The following is a 21,726-nucleotide window of genomic DNA, read 5'->3' as shown; positions in this document are numbered from 1 at the left end:
CTACCCTGTTAATTATAATTCCAAACTGCTGTGGCATCGTTTGTGACTTACGTCTACAGTTTACCTAAAATATTTTGTTTAAAATATATATATATTTTTAAATACTGATTTACTAACTAAGGAACCTTTGGTTTTCCATTTTGGTTAGCCTAGAAATTTGGTTTCATGTAATAGTTGACATTTTGTAATCTTAGATTTGTTTTGAATTTTGACTTTATTATTTTTTCGTAATATTTTCGTTGGCTATTTGGGAATTTCACACTATGTACCCCAATCGTTCTCACTTCTCAGTCTTCCCAGGCCTGCCCCCCAGCCTTGTGACCTCTCCCCGCTAAACAAAAATGAAAAAAACAAACAAAAGAAAAAACTGTGAGTCCACTTTGTGCGCCCGTGTACTCACCTGAACATGAGGATTTTTGACCTTTTATTAAGTCACTAATCTTTCTCAGTATTGATCACTTTATATAGGAGCAATTAAATTTCCTTTATAAAATAGGGATAGAAGAATAAACTGAACGCAGACTTGTCCCCCTGGACTTTTGATCTCTGACACTGTCCACTTCAAAACTGTCGTAAATGCAGTAAACTGGACAAAGACACAGTAACCTAAGGGAAAACCTGCAGTCAGAGCTTAGTTGGTGGCCTCCTGACCTCAGGCTGGCCTTGAACTCCTGACTCTACCACCTTCCCAGTGCTGGCCTTGCTGAGAGCACCCAGCTTCCCCGCTCACATCTGGGGACTCAACCCAGGGCCCTGAGGGTGCTGCGTTCATATACAGGGCCACTGCTCTGTGCCCAAAGTCTGCATTAGGAAGAGAGACGGGTTTTCATTTCTTTATTGGAGCTCATCTTATCCACGTTTGGAGGGTGCTGGGTGTCACATGGGTGCCAGGAGCTCTCTCAGTTTCTCCTCTCCCTCCTCCTCTGATGTCCTAACTCCACTTGCAGAGGGAGTTTGGATTTTTGTAGTTCCCTCTCTCGGCCCCTCTAGACGGAGGGGCTCATTTTAACAGCTCTTTGTCTTTCTGTGTCCCCACGACTTGTCTCAGCGGTCACTCTATTTCAGCTTCAAATTAATAACAAAATAAAATGAGGGTTTAGTTCACGTGGCATTTTTGCTTCTTTTTCTATCACATTTATAAATATGATTTTTGGTAGTGATTGGCTGAGATAAAATGCCTAATATCCCAGGTTATCTACCTGAGATAAGATAAAGGCGGGGTAGAGGGAAAGCAATGTTTGCTAAAAATACAGCATTTCCCAGAAGCCTCTTTCACTAAGACTTTGAGGCAGCCTTGCTAGATAAAGCTGACTGGCCTTGAATCGTTGAGCCTCAACTCCAGCTTCCCAAGTTCTGGGATTCGAACTGTGTGTGCCTTGTCCAGTGTCCCTGAGACAGTGTCTGCTCACTTAAATGTATTTATTTATTTAATTCTCACAGCACCCCATGTGAAGTAGGAATTACTATGTTTCTTATTTATATGAAGTGGAGCAAGGGCACGGGCACACACACACACACACACACACACACACACACACACACACACTTGATTCTCCGAAGGGTGACTGGAAAGAAAATCATTGGTTTCCTTTTAGTCGTAATTGGAGCTTGGGTGAAATCTTTCAGTTAAATTTCTTTTCTATGAAATGCCAGTGTTTCTGTTGCCTTGGACTTTCCCCAATTTCCTCTTGGTCAGAGTAGGTTTTGCACTAATATCCATATGGTTATTAAGCATTTCCACGTAACAGCTGTGACCCCTCCCCGCCCTATGAGCCCCGCCTTCAAACTCACTCCAAGTGTCCTTAGCAAATGACTCCCAAAGCCCAAAGCCATTGGCCAGTGAAGAACCAGGAACCAGGTAGAGCAGAGTCACGTTGCTCCTGGAGTTGGGGACAAAGGTTACTGAAGCCTGGCTGTGGCTACGATGAGCCTGTGCGTCCAGATTTCAAGACTGGAAAGGTAGGGAAACCTTATTTATTTTCACTGAGGTATGAAGAAGGTGGTTGTGGTCACGTAAGGAGATTTATTATTAGGTTTACCAAACAATCTGTTTGGGCTTTGTTTTAATTAACGGGGTATATACATCTTAAGTTCTTAAGAATCTTAAACACTACCTCATTTGCCTTACTGTTGGTAAGACTCCAGCTTTCTAGTTATGGGTGGGATTTGAAAAACATTCTTTAGTTTTACAGGTTTTTTTTACTTCATATACTTGATAAAAATCTAGGTCTTCACAAATATATATTTATAGTTGGCAATTTAAACCATATAGTATAATCAATAATTTGTCTCAGTCTTTAGAGAAGAAAATACGATAACTAAACATAAATTAGGAATTAGCATTATGATAATATATAAAACTGTACCAGTGATATTTCCTCTTGATGGAGTCACTTTTTTCAAACTGTCACTTAAGTTTAAGAAATGAAATTATTTAACTGTAGATGCTATGCTTTTTTTACTTTAATTTTTTCTATACTTTATGTGGTCCTTTCTAATATTAATCACAACTAGAAAGGCAGAATTCTTTTTCACCTTTCTACCTAAAAATGAAGGGATAGCACTTAAAGTGAAAGCTAACCATCAAGAAGAACATCTTTCTGGTCGTAATGAGCCCTCCTCCACTGTCGTGGGAAGAAGCTCTTCACTGCGATCAGTCAGTAGGGGCACAGAGTGCCCGCGAGTCCACTCATCAGCTCTTAGTGTCAGCCTTATTCATGGCTACGATATTGTCAGTGTCAAAGGTAAACTTGTCTGTTATATTTGTAACTGGTTTTCCGTGACTACTTTGTTCGGAAAGTGGCTCAAAATGGGTTTGTATTTTGTAACCTGATAGTGCATTAATCCAAAATAGGCTGAGGCATTGTGCCGTTCAATAAGAATATTATATTACAAAGCATTTAGTATGTGTTATTTTGTCTAATTTGTAAAGAGAATACTAGTTGCTTATCACTGGATATTAAAGGTGTGTGTGTGTGTGTTCATGCCATGGTGCCCTGTATACATCAGAGGACAACTTCAATGGCGTTGGTTCTCTCCTGCCTCTACTTGGGCTCTGGAGACCAGGGCTCTGGAGATCAGCCAGATGTCAGGGTTGTGAAGCAAGTGCTCTACGAAAGGAGCCTTCTTTCTGGCCCCAGATTCCCCTTTTCTTGGTTCAATGTATTTATTTAAAGAGGTTTTCATTATAAAATATCCTACTTTTTACAAGGTTCACTCGAAATGCTATGTTTTTTTGAAGCTTGCCTCAATGTTGCCTTCAGTGACTGGGCTGTGTTCTCACTGATCTTCCAGGGATCAGGCTTGGGGGCAGGGCCAGCAACAGTTACAGTGTTAACTATTTACCTGGCTTTGCTAATACTTGGTAACCATCCTCTTGCTGTTTCTCAACCACAAGCTGAGGTCCGAAGGTTCAGATGAACCTCTCAGATCAGAGGTCAGACACAGATTGCTGCAGTTTGGAGCTGAATTCTGCCAATACAACAGAATTTCACAGCTATGGATTGCTCGCTTCCAGTCCTGCACACGGGTGGGTCTGGGCGGTTAACAGTGTAATCTGTACAAGTCAGCCTTTGGCCCCCACGTTTAATAAGTAACTAACTGGTGCCTTAGGTTTCACTGGTACAAGGTGCATGTTATAAAAAGGGTCAGATGTCAACGTGCAAAGATGAAGGAGGTGGGAGGTGACACTCTCACCACCTATGAGCTGTACATAGAGATCCACTAGTCTGTTTAATTTCTATTTCTGTGCTGTAAATTTAACATGTTCATTTTCTCGGTCTTCAAAAGATAGGTCCTTTTGTAAAACGTTAACAAGTAAGAGAGGTCTGATTAGGGACTATTAGCCAAGAAGTAAAAAGTGAAGTTGTAGACACCGACCACTTAATTATTTCATGGGATCTTTTTCTCAAAATATTTCCAAAATGTGATGGCATTTTAAGAATTTAGGGAATAAGCCGGGCGATGGTGGTGCACGCCTTTAATCCCAGCACTCGGGAGGCAGAGGCAGGCGGATCTCTGTGAGTTCGAGAGCTAGTTCCAGGACAGGCTCCAAAGCCACAGAGAAACCCTGTCTCGAAAAAACCAAAAAAAAAAAAAAAAAGAATTTAGGGAATAAGCCAGGTGATGTGGTGCATGTCTTTAATCCCAGCACTTGGGAGGCAGAGGCAGGGAGATTTCTGTGAGTTCGAGGCCAGTCTGGTCTATAAGAGCTAGTTCCAGGACAGTTAGGACTGTTACACAGAGAAACCCTGTCTCAGGAAAAAAAAAAAAAGAATTTAGGGAACAAGAGGTATAATTCCAGCACTCCGAAAACTGAGGCAAGATTGCCTGCCAAGATTTGGGTCAACCTGGGCTACAGGGTGAGGCCCACCTTTCCAAAAAGAGGAATGGATTATTTTGCATTGGTCTTTTAGAGGTTAGAGTTCATGATTGACGGGCCCTGTTGATTTGGGCCTGTGATGAGGACACATGGCATGGTGGATCCAAGCTGCTTCCCTCATAACCAGGAAGTATAAAGATAGGGCCTAGGACCCCACCATCTCTGTCAGGGTCAAAGATTCCCCATGAGGTCCTACCTCTTACTAACCACCCCCCAATCCTCTCACATGTGAGCCTTTGGGGAAACACTGATGATCCCTCCGTGTTTGAATCTCAGTGTTGCCATAGTCTTTGGTCAGCCTCTCTGTGCTGATTCTCTGTCTCCCCAAAGAGTAGGAGCATAGTTCTTGCTTCCTTATTGTAGCAAGTAAGATGATGTCACACAAGGGATGCTTAACACAATGCCTGATGTACAATGAGGATTCAGGGACTGAGCTGCTGCTGTGGCATTGGCTCCTAACTGCTGTGGCATTGGCTCCTAGCTGCTGTGGCATTGGCTCCTAGCTGCTGTGGCATTGGCTCCTAGCTGCTGTGGCATTGGCTCCTAGCTGCTGTGGCATTGGCTCCTAGCTGCTGACTTAGCCTTGCCCACCCTCTATCCCATCCCAGCTTGCCTTCCCCTGGCTTTCTTCATTTCAGGAAGGGTAGACACAGACGTGTATATTGGATAAGGTGATGTGGGAGGTCTCAGGAGGTGTTCTTCTAACTATCAGGCAGAAGGGCGCTTTAAAATGCCCGGTCCAGCTCTACCACTCTTCGGAGGCTATGTTTTCTCAGCTAATTGCTAAATCCAAACCTCTAGTTTCCCAAACAAGCTCTTTTCGTGCTTCCAAGCAGTGAGAAACATTTGAGACTTAAATAACGCCATACAGATAGGTTGAATTTTATCCTTGGGGGATATGCATTACAAAATTGTTATATTTACTGATTTCAAATTTTGCAAAAATGCCAGATGTAAAATGTTTCCTTGAACTTATTCATTCTGTTTCTTTATTATTATCAAATATAGTGGCTTTTGGATTAAAACATGATTTTTCTCTGCCAGTAACAATGTTAAGTACTTAGCATTTAAAAAAGTCACAGTGACATCTCCCGGTAATTGAACACCTGCTGGACCTGGATGTGAGTCAGACCAGACTCTGCCCTGGTAAAGTTTTAACTTAGCTGAAGATGAGCATGGTACTAACAATTACTGTAAGCTTAAACCATATGCCAAAATTCTGCCATGTTTGTCCTTCAATGTGGCAATTTCCTATGTGTCAGGAAGAGTGTTAGATAACACTGTGGGCGCAAGTCTCAGGAGCCTCCCCAGTCTGCTCCACTGGATGAGGGAAGTTGAAGTTCAGCCTGGCCAGGCAGAGAGGGTCTGAGGGGACCTGAAGCACCAGGAATGACCTGTAAGGGAAACTGAGGCATGACATGAAGCTGGGTGAGGAGTGAGTCTCTTCGCATCTTGGGAGGATATCGACTTTATTCTAAAGATAGCACCAAGAGGCTGATGGGACCGAGTGGTGTGGTTTTAAAGGCCACCGTCTGCTGTAAGAGCTGGATTCATAGTGGGCAGCAGCGAGCAAGATAAAGGCCGTCCAGGAGGCTATGGAAACTTGGGGCTGGCCGTTTGCAGTATGCTTCCAAATGTAATAGCTTTAATTCATGTAATGATACTCAAGTTCAGGAAACACCCAAGAAGACAGAGAACTGGACCATTGAGACCATTCCTGAGGTCCAGCAGTGCAAGAAGCCCAGTGGCCGGCAGAAATCTGATGGCTGACCTGCACCGTTTCCTGGTAGCTTTAAATCCATGTACTTCCTTCTCGAGAGTGGGCAAGTGATTTATCTTAAGACGGAATCTGTTTCCAATAAAAAGTATTCCTGCCCGGCAGTAGCACACACCTATAAACACAGTACTGGGAGCTAAGGCCAGAGTGTCAGGCCTTCCAGGTCGTCTTGAGCTTTGTCCTGAGCTTGAGACTAACGTGGGGTACATAAGCTACCCCAGTCTTAACAAAATGAAAGACATAAGTGATTGCTACTAATTCATTTTAATTACTAGATAAAGTAGCATATTTCTTTATGACATAATCCACACCTGGTTTGGCTTGATTCTTACCCCCCCCCACTACACACACACTCCTCTCTGCTGTCTCTCCCCAGTCTGTTCCTCCCACCCCTTTCTCTACAATGCTCTCTTATCCCCCCCCCCCATTTCTCCCTCTATGCTCAGGAGCTCCTTAGTCGTTCCTTGGCCTCTGCTCACACTCACACCCCCCTGAGTGCGTGTCTCTAGAAGCTGGTGGAGAGTAGGGATGGGGAATTTAGTTTTAGCCTGAGCTTACGGCTGAGGGTTGAAGCAGCACAGTGCAGGTCTTGACTTTAGACTAAGTTGTTTTTAAAAAGTGTATTAGTTTGTAAGATTGGTTGGTTTGTTTGAATATTAGTGTATCGTGCCTCATTCCAAACAGTGAATTTGAAACGGCTCTAAAGACCACATGCACAGGGGCTGGAGAGATGGCTCATCATCGAATGCTTTTGTAGAGGACTTGGAGTCAGGTCCCAGCACCATGTGACCACCCACAACCATCTCTGACTGCAGTTCTCAAAGTTCCGCACCCTCTTCTGCCTCTTTGAGTACTGCATGAGCATTTTGCCCCTATTTAACTGCAACAAACTCATAAAATGAAAATATAAGAATGAAATCTCTTAAAGAGAAGTTTTAATTTTAAAGGAAAAGAACAGTTGTAAAGTTTTTGTTTGTTTGTTTGGTTGGGTTTTTTCTTTTGTTTTTTTGTCGTTTTTGCTTTACTGTATGGGACTTTGCTGTAGCTCCGCAGATAACTGTTCTTGCTGACTGCTGCAAGCCTGCCTGCTGGAGTTCAAATCATAGGCCTTACATTGGAAGTGGAATGAGAGAACTCTACAAAGAACCACACATATGTACATCATATACACACACGCCCAGATGACAGTAGCAATAGCAACAATAATTAATAATAATAGCAATACTTAAAGAAACCCAGTGTGGCATCCAGGCACAGTGGTTTATATCTATAATTATATTTTATATCTATATATATTTTCACATTCATGAGTACAAGGCAGAGGGTTTATTATGGATGCCAGGCCCGGCATATGGTGTAATAACCTGTCTCCAAAACAAAATCCAACTAACCACTGCCACCAAAACCAACAAGCTATGTGTACTCTGACCAAATACAGAAAGAATATGAGCTGAAATGAAGTCAGGGTAGACAGCAAAAATGGTGACATCTGCATCAGCCGAAGATCCCACCTCGTTTGCTGGGAGCCCCAAGCAGCTCTGATTCTCACTCCAGAAAGAGAAAGGAAGAAGGAAGGAAGAAAGGAAGGAAGGAGGGAGGGAGGGAGGAAGGAAGGTGGATGGATATAAAGCCAAGCTTGTGGGTTTTATTTGAAGATCTTTGTGAGCAATCAGAATAGCAAATACTGAAGTTTTTATGAAATAAATTCTATTTAGATTCATTGTAGAAAGTCTGAATTTTCTGGAAGTATACAATTGAGCCTACATGTTATACTTTAAGGGGTTTTCTGACTTAAACAGCTATGACCGCCCCTCAGTGAGCCTTCTTTCCCTACAGCGCAGCATAAAACTGTGAACCGTAAGTTTCAGTATACATTAATAGTTTGCTTTCAGATTACAGAGTTTATGTGTCCACTTCCGAGATATTGCCTTGCTAAGGGGGACCTTTTACTATTATGGAAATGGGAACCCTCAAAGTTCTGTGCAGATATCTGGGCTTCATAAATATTACCGGTGAAAGATCTCAGGAGAGCTTGGCATTGAAGTCCACATTTTATTCTGTTGTCTTGACACTGCAGCTAATTTAAGACAGGGCTTATAATTTGCACTTTAATTTCCAAGGTTTTATCAAACTGGGATGTTGAATTGGTTGTTATCCATCGTGCAACACCCGGCGCCATGTTTTTCAGGAGGGTAAAGACTGCATTGAGAGGTTACATGTTAAACATCAGCTACCCTCCGATTTCAGCGTGGCCTTTTCCTCTTTGAGAAAACCCTTGTTGATGCAGATTTGACTTGGGGTCCGGCTGAGGTTGTCGCTTGTGTTCTCATAAAGCCATGGTTCCTACAGAAGACCAGCCATTCCAATAGAGATGTGGCTAAACAATTTTGTGTTTTAACTGACTTTAGTGGCCAGTCAATCCAGAAGAGTCCAAACTGTGCTCTGCAGAGCTGTGAAGGTTCTCTCTCCAATGTCCCCATGAATCCCCTGGCTCTTGTTTTCTAGGTTTTGTTTCTTTATTTAGCTAAAATTTTAGTGGAAGAATGCACATTGCAACCCAAAACAAACAACAGTGGCAAAACCAGCTCTTTAAACCTAGCAATTCAGCTGTATTTTGCACTGCACACAAGTGAAGGGCTTTGCATGGAGGTGAAGACGATGGCGGGTCAAGGCAGTGGTGACTTGTGCCTGCAATCCCTGTGCTTTAGATGCAGAGGCAGGAGGATTGCACATTTCAGGCCATTCTGGGATAGATAGCATGCCTCAGTCTGTCTCAGAACACACACACACCAGGATATGCTCATAATGGAGTTAAAAGTCTCACCTAGCTTCCAGCTAGTGTTACAGCTGTGGTGCCATACTGCTCTTAGAAATGTGGCCATAAGCTGTTTGGATCTTCCAGTAGCTTGAGTGGTCTGTCGGTAGTTGTAAAGGCTGGGTAGGGTGTATCTCCAGGTATGGAGTAAAGGAAAGATATACTGTGATACTTTTATCTGATGTATCTGTGTGTCTTGAACAATTTACCTGGAACTTTATGTTCCCTTCACTTGAATATTTTTGAACTGTGGCTTCCATGATTAACGTGAAACCAGAACTAGTACTTCTCATTTCTCACAACCCTCGCCTTGAGAGGAAACATCCTCGAAAGTCTTGGCTGACTTCAGGACAGAGTAAGCACTGCTCTCTTTGGAGGTGGATCATGAGCGCCTTGTTTCCGTGGTTGTGCGGACCCTCTATGGGATGCAGTCGGGCAGGAGTGATAGTTTGTTAATGGGGACAGTATTGCGCCACAGAGCAGGGGCAAGGCACCAGCTAGGTATGTGTCTATCAGGAGGCGTGTCTTTGAGTCTCGGGCTGCATCTGTACTCTTCCTAAGCAGTATGCCTGTCTCTATGTCATAGCTACTCCAAAGGTCAAAACACACCACGTGAAAGAAATTGGTAATGCTCCTGTCGCAATTCCCCACTTCTTCCAGGGTCGGATAATGAGTTATATTTCTTGGTTTCTCGAGAATATAAGAATAATGGTTTCTTGAGTAACTGGAGCAGTGACAGTTTATTTTCTGATTTCCAGGCACGTGTGAAACTGACATTGAAATAGAGCAAAACAAAACATTTTCTAACATCTTTTTTCCTCCAACCCTTTAGGATTTGTCTCAAAGGACTCTTCAAGAACTGAATAGAGAAACTCCAAGCAAGCTGCCCGTATCGGCCTGCATTCCAGGAGCGGTTGAATTGGTGACATTTAGTGAGTGCACTTCCTGGAATCCTTTCTTAAGTAAGAACACAGTTTCCCTTCCTGTCAAACGGGACATCTGCTGTTAGTCACCGTAGGCCTGCTGTGTGTTTACACGGTGAATTAGTGGTGCGTTACACGTGGCGGTGGGTCACTCTGAGGCTATGCTACAGATTCTTATTTCTTTGTACACGTCACATCTTTGTGGCTTGAGAGGGCACATCTTCTGTCTGTCTGTTGGAAGAGACAGGGGGTCATTCTGGCTGTTTACTGTCTGCTTCTGACTTCTCAGAGGGCATTAACATTTTCTTCCTTCCTTCCTCCCTCCCTTTCTCTTTCCATCTTCCCTCCCTCCCTTCACCTTCCTTCCTTCCTTCCCTCCCTCTCTCCCTCCCTCTTTTCCCCCTCTTTCTCCCCCCTTTCTTTTTCTTCTTGCTTTGCTTCTTTGTTTGTATGTTTTTGAGATAGTCTCTTGTTGCTTAAGATAACTTTGAACCCTTGATCCTCCTGCCTCCACCAGGCAAGTACTGGGGTTACTGGTAGGCACCACCGCAGCCTGCAGCCGTCAGTTTTTTGACATCGTTCAATGCCTGGTACACTAGGAAGGCTCTCTGTACAAGGCAGACAGAAGATTCAGTGTGACAGTATTTGTGATTTTGGAGCCATCCTCATACCCTCTGTAAATTGGCCTTCTTGCGCTGGGCGGTGGTGGCACACTCCTTTAATCCCAGCACTCGGGAGGCAGAGGCAGGCGGATCTCTGTGAGTTCGAGACCAGCCTGGTCTACAAGAGCTAGTTCCAGGACAGGCTCCAAAACCACAGAGAAACCCTGTCTCAAAAAACCAAAAAAAAAAACAAAAACAAACAACAACAAAAAAGTGGCTTTTTTCAGACTTTCCAGTTCATGACATTTTGTTCTTTTGTACCAGCTTACTTCACAAAGCATGTCTTCAAGGTTCATAGAATGTTCATTTCTTTGTAAGGCTGACTATTATTCTATTGTAAGACACAGACCAAGTTTTTGTTCATCTTTCATTCATCAGCAGACATCTGGGTTGCTTCTGGTTTGGGGCTGCTGTAAATGGGATTCCCGCTAACATCTCTCAGTCCTGCCGTTATTTGGGATTGACATCTAGCAATGGGATTGGTGGATTCGAAGTACTTATAGGTTTTGTTTTTCCTGAAGCACCAACGTATTTTCCACCATGATTTTCCATTGTCACCAGCATTGTACAAAGAGATTCAGTTTGTCCTCTTAACTGGATATAGTGTGAGGGTTTGTTTGACTGCCATTATAATGAGTATAAAAGGTGTGTCAGACGGCTTTGATTCTCTCATCCCTAACAGTGATGCTCAGTCTTTTCATGCATCTGTTGTATCTGAAGAAATGTGTGTTCAAGTCCCCCATCCATTGCCTGCTGGCTTTGGCTAAGTTTGTGGTTCTTTGTGGACTCTGGGCACTAGTTCTTTACCAGAAGATGATTTGCACATATTTTTCTCCTGCACCGTGGGGCGCCTTTTGTTTCTGTTTATGGTGTTACCTGATTAACAAGATTTGATGGGGTTTTTTTGTTTGTTTGTTTGTTTTGTTTTTGTTTTTTTGCAATCAGTACTAGGAATGGAACCCAGGGCCTTTGCATGCCAGGCAGGTGATCTGACACTGAGTTACAGCCCAATAGAGTTTTAATGGTTTTTGATTTTTTTTTGTTTCTCTTGGGTTTTTATTTTGTTTTGTTTTTGTTGTTTTGGTGGTTATTTTCTTCCTTCCTTTATTTATTGGTTGGAGGGTTTTGTTTTTGTTTTGGTTTTGGTTTTTTTTTTTTTGAGACACGTTTCTCTGTGCAGCCTTGGCTGTCCTGGAGCTCAAACTGTTGACCAAACTGGTCTCGAACTCAGAGGCCACCGCAGGCATGTGCTACCACAGCACAGCTAAAGTTTTAAAGCTTTTATTTTATTAATTTATGTGGAGACAGTATCTTGTAGCCCAGGCTGGCCTTGACACCTGATCCTCCTACCTCAGCCTCCCAGGCTGGGATTACAGGAATCTCCCAACACACCACCATGCCTGGCTCAATTTTTTATTTTTATTTTTTTATTTTTTTTTTTTTTTTTTTTTTTTTTTTTTGGTTTTTCGAGACAGGGTTTCTCTGTGGCTTTGGAGCCTGTCCTGGAACTAGCTCTGTAGACCAGGCTGGTCTCGAACTCACAGAGATCCGCCTGCCTCTGCCTCCCGAGTGCTGGGATTAAAGGCGTGCGCCACCATCGCCCGGCCTGGCTCAATTTTTTAAACTTTGATGAAATTTATCTCTTTCTTCTTTTGCTACCTATGGTTCTAGGTCAAGTCCATAACCTTTCCTTCCATTTTCTTTTTTTAGTTTGGTGCCTTAGATTTAGACCTTTGGCCTCTGCTAAATTAGTTTTTGTATATAGTGCAAAATTAGGGCCAGAATTCTTTGTAAATAAGTACTTTTTAATCCCGCCAAATCTTGGGTGACGGCACGTGCCGGCCAGAAGTAAGTTACTCCGATGGCTTTGACGTTCGCATTCAACATTCGTCTGCGTTACTTTTCTATTAGGCTCCTCGCCCCACAGCTCAATGAGAGAAGAGTTGGGGAAACAGCTCACACACGTAACTAGCAGCGTTTTTGTCTGATGAAATTCCCAGGAAAATCACAGCAGAAGCTGGTAGTATGTGAAGCATGTTTTGTGCACAGCTGTGTGTGAGTGGCATGAGGATGTACATTTGTCAGCGGAAGGAACGAGAGAGGGCGTACTCAGTGTGGCCAGGGGCAGAGAGCTGTCGGCGGATGGCTGCACCATTTGCACAGAAATCAATTGTTCTTCAGGCCGCATCAGAGAAACTATAAACTAGTCTACCAACAAAACTGTGGGCAAGCTGTGTTTCCAGAAGTTTCCCTGGTCCCGTTTTCCTGTGGACAGAACCTATGTGTGCTTCCGGTATAAAATGTGAAGTCCACCTGGCACCTTCCTGGGCAGAATTTTGAGGAGGAAGAAACTCGTGGCTGTGTACACTGCCCCTCCTAGTATCAAAGGTCCGCAGTGAGCTGCCTGCTCTCTGTGGGGCTTGAGATAACAGCAGAGCTGCGTTTATGCAACCCACAGTTTCAGGCTCCTCTGGATTCAGTTAGACTTTCAACATCATTGGGACACTTGGCACGGGGAGTGCATGTCCAAATTCCAGATCAGTTAGTGTTAAATCTGTTAAGGTTGTCTTCGGGACAGGGTTTACCAGGTCCACCCCTCTTCTGGTTTTCACTAGGACTGATTTACAAGGGATAAACTGTTTGGGCCATTGTGGGTTCTCATTCTCATTTTATTTGCCATAAAATGGGGATTTGGAAAAAAAGAAGAAATCAGTGAGCAAATTGCCTTTTCTGACCCTGGATAGCATGAGCTAGCCTGTGCTTTCTAAAACTAACTTCTGAGACTAGCATAGTGCTTGTCCTTTGAAAATCTATTCACATGTGACTCAGAGCACCCAACATGTCCATGTGAGCTTGAGAATAAATGATTAGCTCAAATCAGGGCTGTTTTTTATCTGTGCAGCAGGCTTTTGGCTGAAATATTAACTCCAGGCGCACACTGTGAAAGCAGAGAACTCATGAGTCATGCTGGCTATCAACCCCAACACCTGTTTCTAGAGCCCTGACAAACCACTCATTTCTTACCACGCAGTGAACCATGTTGTCTGCTTCCTTCCACCCATCTACTAAGTGGATATTTTGTGGTGGTCTTCCTTATTGCTTTACTTTCTAGAACTGTTGATACAGGCAGTTGTCTCAACTTTTACTGCCTACGTAAGTTGTACAGACTGGGAAATGCTTCTCCCTGCCCCTCTCTTCCCTTCCTCCTGTCTGTGACTTTCGTAGCTACAGAAGTAAGCAAAGCAAGTTGTTTGTTCCAAACAGCATGCTCATTTGACCTTCAGAACTGGTTTGTAGATAAACGGACATTTCAGGTTCTCATAGCCGAGCTCTCCTCCCTTTACTGGTCATGAACCATGTATGACCATATGGGAAGAAATTGTTTCAACAAGCATTAAAAGCAAGTAGCCCTCAGACAGCCACATAGCTCGATTCCCACTTGTTCCTCTGGGTACTGATTAACCAAGGCCATTGCAGTTGGAAATCAGAGATAGTAAACGGGAGCCTCAGATGGGGGTGGGGGAAGGATGGGACAAGACACAGGGACGCATGAACGAGAAAAGGGAAGCAGGGGCGAATGAGGATGGATGGCCGGCGATGGGATGTATGAGAAAGTGGTCGTCCCGCCCACTTCCCTCAGCGTGGCCCCGCGTGTTCGCCCCTGTATGGAAAGAGGGCTGTGTGAGTGACGTAAGCTGATGGTCAGGGGTTTTGTGGTCTCATATACAGGGCATTTGTGAGCTTCTGCATTATACGGTTGCTATCAGGTCAACCTGTGAGCTACTTTAAGTGAGGTCCCCCACTACGTGTTAGAGAACTCCCTAGCAGCAGCAATATTCCAAGGAAAGGTCCCTCAGACTCCATTCCGGAACATTCCAGCTGTTTGTCTTTCATGAGAACATTTACTTCCCTGTTTTCCTTTCTGCAGAGACTCTAGTTGTGGTGTCCTATGACACAGTGATGGCATTTGAAAATGGATGTTTTTAGATTTATTTTCTGTGCGTGAATGTTTTGCCTGCATGTATGTATGGGCAGCGTGTGTGTCTGGTGCCCGTGGAGGTCATGAGTTGTTGGGTCTCCTAGATGGAGATGTGAATGGCTTTGAGACACCATGTGGGTGCTGGGAAGCAAACCTGGGTCCTCTGTAAGAGCAGCAAGTGTTCTTATTCCCTGCGCTGTCTCTCAAAAATGTTTTAATGCTTTGAATGCATTTATTTTATTATTTAATATTTGGGAGTGTTTTACCTGAATGTATTTATGTGTACGTATGCATGCCTAGTATCCATGGAGGTCAGAAGAGGGCATCGAAACTTTTGGAACTGTAGTTACAGAGCTGTGGGTACTGGGGAGTTGAACCTGGGTCCTCTATAAGAGCAACAACTTCCCTTAACCGCTGAACCATGTCTCCAGCTCAATGGAATCTTTTTAACTTCAAAAATACCTCACACTCAGCTTAATCACATTTTTTTTGAGAATTTCACGTATACCTACTGTAATTACATTATCTCTACCCATCCCTCCTCGCCTCAAACTCCTTCCATGACCCCCCCTACTTCCTCTCAAATTTATGACCTCCTCTTCTTTATTTATCCTTATTACACATATACGAGACCTATTGAGTCCATATATTGTTGTTCAATGTACATGTGTTTTAAGTCTGACCACCTGGGATTGGATAAGCTAATGGGGTTATTTTGTCCCTGAAAAAAGCTAATTGTGCCATTGATTACCTAGAGCTCTTCTTCTGGGGCAGGGCCTCGTGAAACGTCCCCCACCCAGGCTGGCAGGTCAATTGGTGTTTTCATCACGTAGGTCTTGCTTAGGCAGCCATATGGTTGAGATTTCACGCGTGCAGCTTCCCTGGTGTGCCGAGAAGGCGCTGTCCAGCGGCCCGGCACTCAGAATCTTTCTTCCCCGTCTTGCAGTTCTCTGAGCATTACGTGTAAGGATTATGTCGTGGCATCCTGGGTCTAGCCCCACCATCAGTTATTCTCTGTATTTTGGCCAGTGATAGATCTCTGTACACATCTCCATCTGCTGCAATTTTAAAAAAAATAAAAAAGCTTCATTTACACAAAAAAAAAATAATCCTTGGTTTATTCCCCTTCTTGTGGAAAGTTCTTGGAAATTCTTTCACTGGGACTCTTGCCTTAAAGTCACTGAAATGCTAGGGCATCCACCTTAAGCAGGGTCTATGTCACCCCTGCTCCAATGGGAGCAGCTCTTATTTCACAGTTGGAACGGAAGTGACTAATGTTAACCAAACAGCCAGGACACACCCAGCACTGGGCTAATGTTTGACGGTGTCGATCCTTTCCAGAGCTTTCCTTTCAGTTGGCCATGCTTCTTACCAAGAGACCCGCGAGATTCTTACAAACTACTATTTCACATAGACCATCACAAGGTCAAGGTCATACTAGGACATGCTTCAGGGAGCATGTGCTCATAGACCATAGAACTGTAACAGTATTCCATGTTTTCACTGTGTAGCTATGGGTAATGTAGTTCAGAGTGGGAGGTCAGAGTGCCGTTGACACACACCCTCAGAGCAACTTCACTTTATATTTGGGGATGTGCTTTTCCCACATCTCTTGAAAGATTAATTTTAAAAACATGAAAATATTTATTTTTTTCTTTTGTGTGTGGTATTTCTTTTAAATATGTTTTATACACCAGTTTTTTTTTATTTTTTTTAAAAAGACATCCAAGTCTATTGCTTTCAGACTGTCTAGTTTTATCATAAATATAAATTGACATTACTGTCAAAAGTATCTTTACTAAATTATAATCCCCAATTTAGTTGTGTCTCTCCATGGTAAGGTGTTTGCCTGCCATGTTTAAGAACCTGGGTTCTACCCCCGATAACATGACTTTTCGCTAAGCTTATGATGACCCTTATATTTCATAACTTCTTTAGTTAATATTATTATCAGCATTTTATGGTGAAACTGCTACCTGGGTTGGGGGAGTACTGAGTGACTTTGTGTTTGTTTCCCAAGGAAGGTTGGGAAGGCATATAACTCAGGGTCTAGTGTACCCCACACTACTAGGTATACATTATGGAGGTTAGGTTGTATGGGTTCCATTTAAGTCAGACAGTTGGTGGCATCTGTGTCCCAGTACTCAGGAAGCAGAAGAAAGCAGATCAAGAGGTCAAGACCACCCTGTTAAATTGGATCCCTGGTTATTGGAAATCTGCTGCTGCTGATGTAATAAGCCAATCAAACTGGATTAATAAATCCAGGTTTATTCTGTGCAAAATATTTCTGTGTGGCCCCCGGGTAAGTTGAGATCACAAGGGGAACTCACAAAGTGGGGGCTTTTTTAATGCCCACCAGGAGTGAGCCGCTGATGGTGGGCTTTTTCAGGGGCAGAGTCTGGACTGAGGCAACTCCAGGGGAGGGTCCCGTTGCTTGGCACCCTGAGGGCGAGGTCCAGACAGTCGGAGCTGGAGATGCCACACAGTTACATAATGAATTCAAGTCCAACCTGGCTATGTGAGACCCTGCAATTTAAAAGAAAAATTAACTCCATGGGTTGTTCATTGTAGAATACAGTTTGGATATGTTAGCTACTATAGACAGTGCTAGAAGTAGCTGCTGGAAGGCAAAGTAGGGCTACGGTTGTGAGGGATAATTTTCCAGCTACTATTGCAGAGCAGCGGCTTTACCTCTGTCATCTGTGTTGATCTAGGCCCGTTCCCCACTGGTCGTGACTTTATCACACTGGTCAGAACTAACACCATACGTGAGGAAGAAGCAAAGAGAAAACAGCCTGGTAGAGCGAGCGTGGGTTTTACCACCAGCTCTATGCCTCATGTCTGTCTGTGTTCTTAGTCAGGTTCAATCCTCCTGTCTCAGCATCAATCTTCTGTCCTGCGAAAATCAGACCTGGTTTGGGCGTAGGTACTTGGCACATGGGGTCTCCTTCATCACCCCTTGAGATGTCGATCACCGTTGGCACTGCTCACTTTGTAGGCTGGAGGAATGAGGAGCCCAGAATCTGGAGAAGTTAATGACATCATACGGCAATGTTGTTGCGCGGGGGAGAGGGGAGATGGGGGGGGGGAGAATATGGGGGATTGGTCTCAAACTCAGGGAATCGGGGTTTCTAGCATTTGGTAGATTTTTGCAGGGCGAGGCAGTCAAGCATTTTGGGTTGCAAGCCTTACAGTCTCTGTTGCCACGATTTAACTCTGCCTCTGTTGCGTAAAAGTGGCCATAGGCCGTGCTAATGCCTTTGTTCACAGGCTGTGTCGCTTTTTCCAGAGCATGCATGTTAAACTTCTGCTCACAGCAATGTCACAAGAACTTCTTTACTTGTGAGAATTCGCATACTCACGAATTCAAGAGCTGTAAGCTCACTAGCCAGAGCGCTGGGTCGGGCTGCTGTTAAGATAATTCTCCAAGAGATTATTTCCAGTCCATCTCCTCTCTTGCAAGGAGGATTACCTGTAAGCCGTCCATTCTCTCGCATCGTCCTGTCCTCTCCACGTAGACTAAGGCTATTCTACAGCCACTTTTCCAGAAGTGCTAGGTGTACGGAAGGAAGCATGGTCCCCTCGGGTTCCTCACGGGGCTAAATGATTTGGTCATACATGACCTTAATGAATCCTATAAAGTCCTTACAAATACATTAATAGTGATATAATATGTGATGACATAGTTAGTTCTAAGGCTAAGAGGATAAGGAAAGCATCTGTAATCAGCCAGAGGTTTGGAGAATTCTAGTTCTCCCTGCATGTCATAGCTGGATCATTCCTTGAGTTTGACTGTGGACCACTGCTGGTTCTCTACATTATTAAGCCAGCCTTAGCTGCCAACACAATAAAGTTTGCTCGGTGGATACGTGTGGCCTCCTAGTACCGAGTCTCCAAGTGCCTGTGTGAGCTTCCCACCTCACCCTTGCACTGGTCCTAGTACAGTGCTTTGTAGGAAAGCAGGTATCGATAGTGGCTAGCTTTCTAAGATGGAAATTACAGCCCGTTCCTTTAACAAATATGTATTGTCTTTTAAGTGCCAAACTTTGAGGATCAGAGACAGGCCAAGTTCTGCCCTCTTGGAGAAAGACTGAGGGGAAATGATGGTAGCTGTACCTTGTCTGACAGGAAGATGATGACTGTGGCTGGCAAGACAGAAAGACCTTTGGGTTCATCTTCTGCCATTCATTCTGCAGTTCTAGATCTCCTTTCTCCTTATAAACGCTACTCCCGTCTCCAGGGTACTTGGCAGAGAGTACTCCCTGAAAGCATTGACCAAATCCTGAGCAAAACCATTGTGCAAGAACCAATCTTCTTTACATTGGAGGATTCAGCTGAGGCCTTCTGGCCATGCCCAAGCCTCATTGGTTTCCCGTTGCCGCCTCACAAAATAAGGGCCACGTTTCGGCCATGTCTTTCCCGAGCCCCTCCTATCTCTTCCATTCAGACACTCTAGACAACTCCAGCGTTTTTGCCTATGGTGTTCCCTCTGCTCTCCAGTCTTTCTCGCTGGACTGATGACCACAAGGGCTGTGCAGTGACCACCGTTGCATGCCCAAGCACCTATCACAGCCAGTACACAGCGTGTCCCTCATTAGCGAGAGAATGAAGTCTGCATGTTGTTTCCTCGTCTGCTCCATCAGGTCATTGCCACTGGAAAGCAAAGGTTGACTTTAGTACCGACGAGCTGACTGTGGTCCAAGACCACATTTTCAGTGAATGTTCATAGTTTGCCTTAAAAGACGTGAGTCTTCCGTGAGAATTGTTATGTCATTAAAGAAGCCAGTGGGGAATTTTGAGAACTCCCCAAGTCTTGGAAACTATGCTGTCGGCTGTTCTCAGGTGTGCTGAAAGCACTTGTTCTCAATTTAAATGCAACACGGCCCTAGCTTGGCAGGTCATTCATGTGATTTCAGAAGTCTCATTTGTGGCCCGTCAGTCGGCCTGTGGTGACAAATTAGCCAGACCACAAAATGTGACAGTAGTGTTTGATGGTACTTGTTGCACTGGAAAAATAAAATTGATAGCATTTCAGCCACATTATTAAATAAGTAATGCGCTATCACAGACATTGACCTGTCCCCTTGAATAACACTGCACATGTCTCGGGCCTAGCAGCCCCAAAAGTAAGAGCCAGATCAAGGGGTACCATGGTTGGCCTGGTTGGGTGGAACATACCTGTAATCCTAGCTGCTCAAGAGGTAGAGGCAGGGAGGTCAGTGAGTTCTAGACCAGCTTGGACAAGGACCCTCTGTAGTCTCAAGGGGGATTTGGAGGTGGGTGAGTGGGGAAGAGTTCAAAAGAAAGAAAAAAAGACACCAGACTTAACTTGAGGGTAGACAGCATGAAATAACAACTTCTGCTGGTTACAGCCATACAGACGCAGCAGCTCCGAGGTAGATCCAGCTTCTGCTGGTTACAGCCACACAGCTGCAGCTGCTCCAAGGTAGATTCAACAGTACTTCTCCACAGAGAGCAGCTCCACACATTCCCTACCCCACAAATTTTCACTGTCTGAAGACACTTCAGGTTGTCACAACATTGTAGGGGCATGCGTTTGCACATCTTGTGGGTAAAGGGCAGAATGTTTCCAAGCGTCCTACAATGCCAAGGGTGTACCCTCACAACAGGTAAAATGTCGACAGAGCTACAGAAGGTTCAAATTCCTGCATTAAATGATACCTCAGGTCCCTTTGCAGCCGAGTCTGGGACTCTGAAATAAGACCACATGTGTGGAAAGGAAAAAAAAAGCGACAACCCCACGTCTCTGCAAGCGACACCATCTGATAGAAACCGTGGCAGCAGCTTTCTCTCTTCTGGCGCCTGCCTGCCAGTCAGACTTGCTGTGCTTGCCAAATCTCTCAATGGCTCTGATCTGTAGAGCTGAAATAAGGAGAAAATGATAAGCCCCTCCTATTGTTCGCTGGTGTGGTCTGTAGCCCAGGAGGCGCATGTGCACTGCGCGACTATTTGTTCGTGTTTTCAGCATCGCCCAATGAACTTGCCAAGAATAAGTGTCAAGTGTGTGATGCCTGTAAAGAGGCCCAGATGATAGATTCCTAACAGATACGAGTGTGCTGTCAAAGTCCCCCTACTTTGCTCCTTCTGGCAAGTGGCTTCACCCCTGATAACCCACAGCAAATGCCTCCTTTCCAGGACTGTGTTGATAGAAGCGCCTCTTGGCTCTGCTTCTCTTTATCAAACACAGCTTTTCACTGAATGATGTCTTTTGCCATAACAAAGCCTGCACCAGCATCAACTTGGCCGAGCCCTGGGATGCGAGCTCTCCCTCAATCAGGGGCAACCAAAGATAGAGGCCCAGCATGTCAGCATGTCGTGGTCTCCTGTCTCTTCATCCTTTAGGATCCTTGCAGCAAGGAGGCTCAGAAAGAAGGTTTTTTTTTCTTGTGTGCAGAGGGCAATTATTGTAGGCAGGTGTGGGGGGTGCAGGATGAGCCTGTCCCCCACTTATTGTTTGGGTAAATTCCTTGACCGTGGCCACGTTCTGAGTGGAACTCCTCTTGATTTTTAAGTCTTAGGATTGACAGAAGTGTCCTGACCCCAGAGCCCCGAGAGTGGGAGTGGCCTCCCCGCTGTTTACTCGGGTGGGTGGTAGTGACTTGGCACTGAGCAAAAGCCTGGGTGCCATATGTTAGAAGCCTTCTGCAGAAGCTAATCTTCCTTTCCTGGTTTCCTCCCTCTTTCTTCACCCAGAGTGTCTCTGTAAGCTGTGGGGCTATTTACAGCGTTAGTGACAAAGCTCTTCCTAAAATTTGAATTCTGGCTTTTCTCTTGTCTGTCTTTCCCTCCCAGCCCATACGGTGTCTGCCCCCCACAAACACACCATCTCTGTCATCCAAATCGACTCTCAACTCTTACCCTTCCTGCAGCCTCTTGGTGCTGGCCTTGTAGGTATGAACCACTCAATAGTGGTTTCAGAGACAGTCTTTAAAACAACAATAGCGGTTGCTAACCGTTCTAACGTGTTGTGCGGCAGGTGTCTTCAAATGTCACCGAATCCTCTCAGGTAGCTTCTGTGTAAGTCACCTCAGTGGTGAGTGTGAGACTGGCAGTTAGAACTCATGGGACAAGCCTGGAAAGTGACACACACATGATTGGAACTCATAGAAAGTACACATTAAACTTCTCCCCAACACACACACACACACACACACACACACACACACAC

At 44.5% G+C, this 21,726-nt stretch overlaps 1 protein-coding gene across 1 annotated transcript in view; it reads left to right on the top strand.

Moving 5' to 3' along the window:
* Nucleotides 1-21,726, top strand: part of Rbm47 (RNA binding motif protein 47) — a 62,386-nt gene that overhangs the window by 24,307 nt on the left and 16,353 nt on the right. Inside the window, exon 2 of the mRNA XM_013350760.2 lies at nucleotides 9,806-9,905. The gene's annotated coding sequence lies outside the window, so the exon portion shown is untranslated. The remainder of the gene's footprint in view (nucleotides 1-9,805; nucleotides 9,906-21,726) is intronic.

This window comes from Microtus ochrogaster, linkage group LG1 (assembly GCF_000317375.1).
Source record: "Microtus ochrogaster isolate Prairie Vole_2 linkage group LG1, MicOch1.0, whole genome shotgun sequence".
NCBI lineage: Eukaryota > Metazoa > Chordata > Mammalia > Rodentia > Cricetidae > Microtus > Microtus ochrogaster.
The sequence above is the reverse complement of the archived record's forward strand: the minus strand, read 5'-3'. Positions and strand labels throughout refer to the sequence as shown.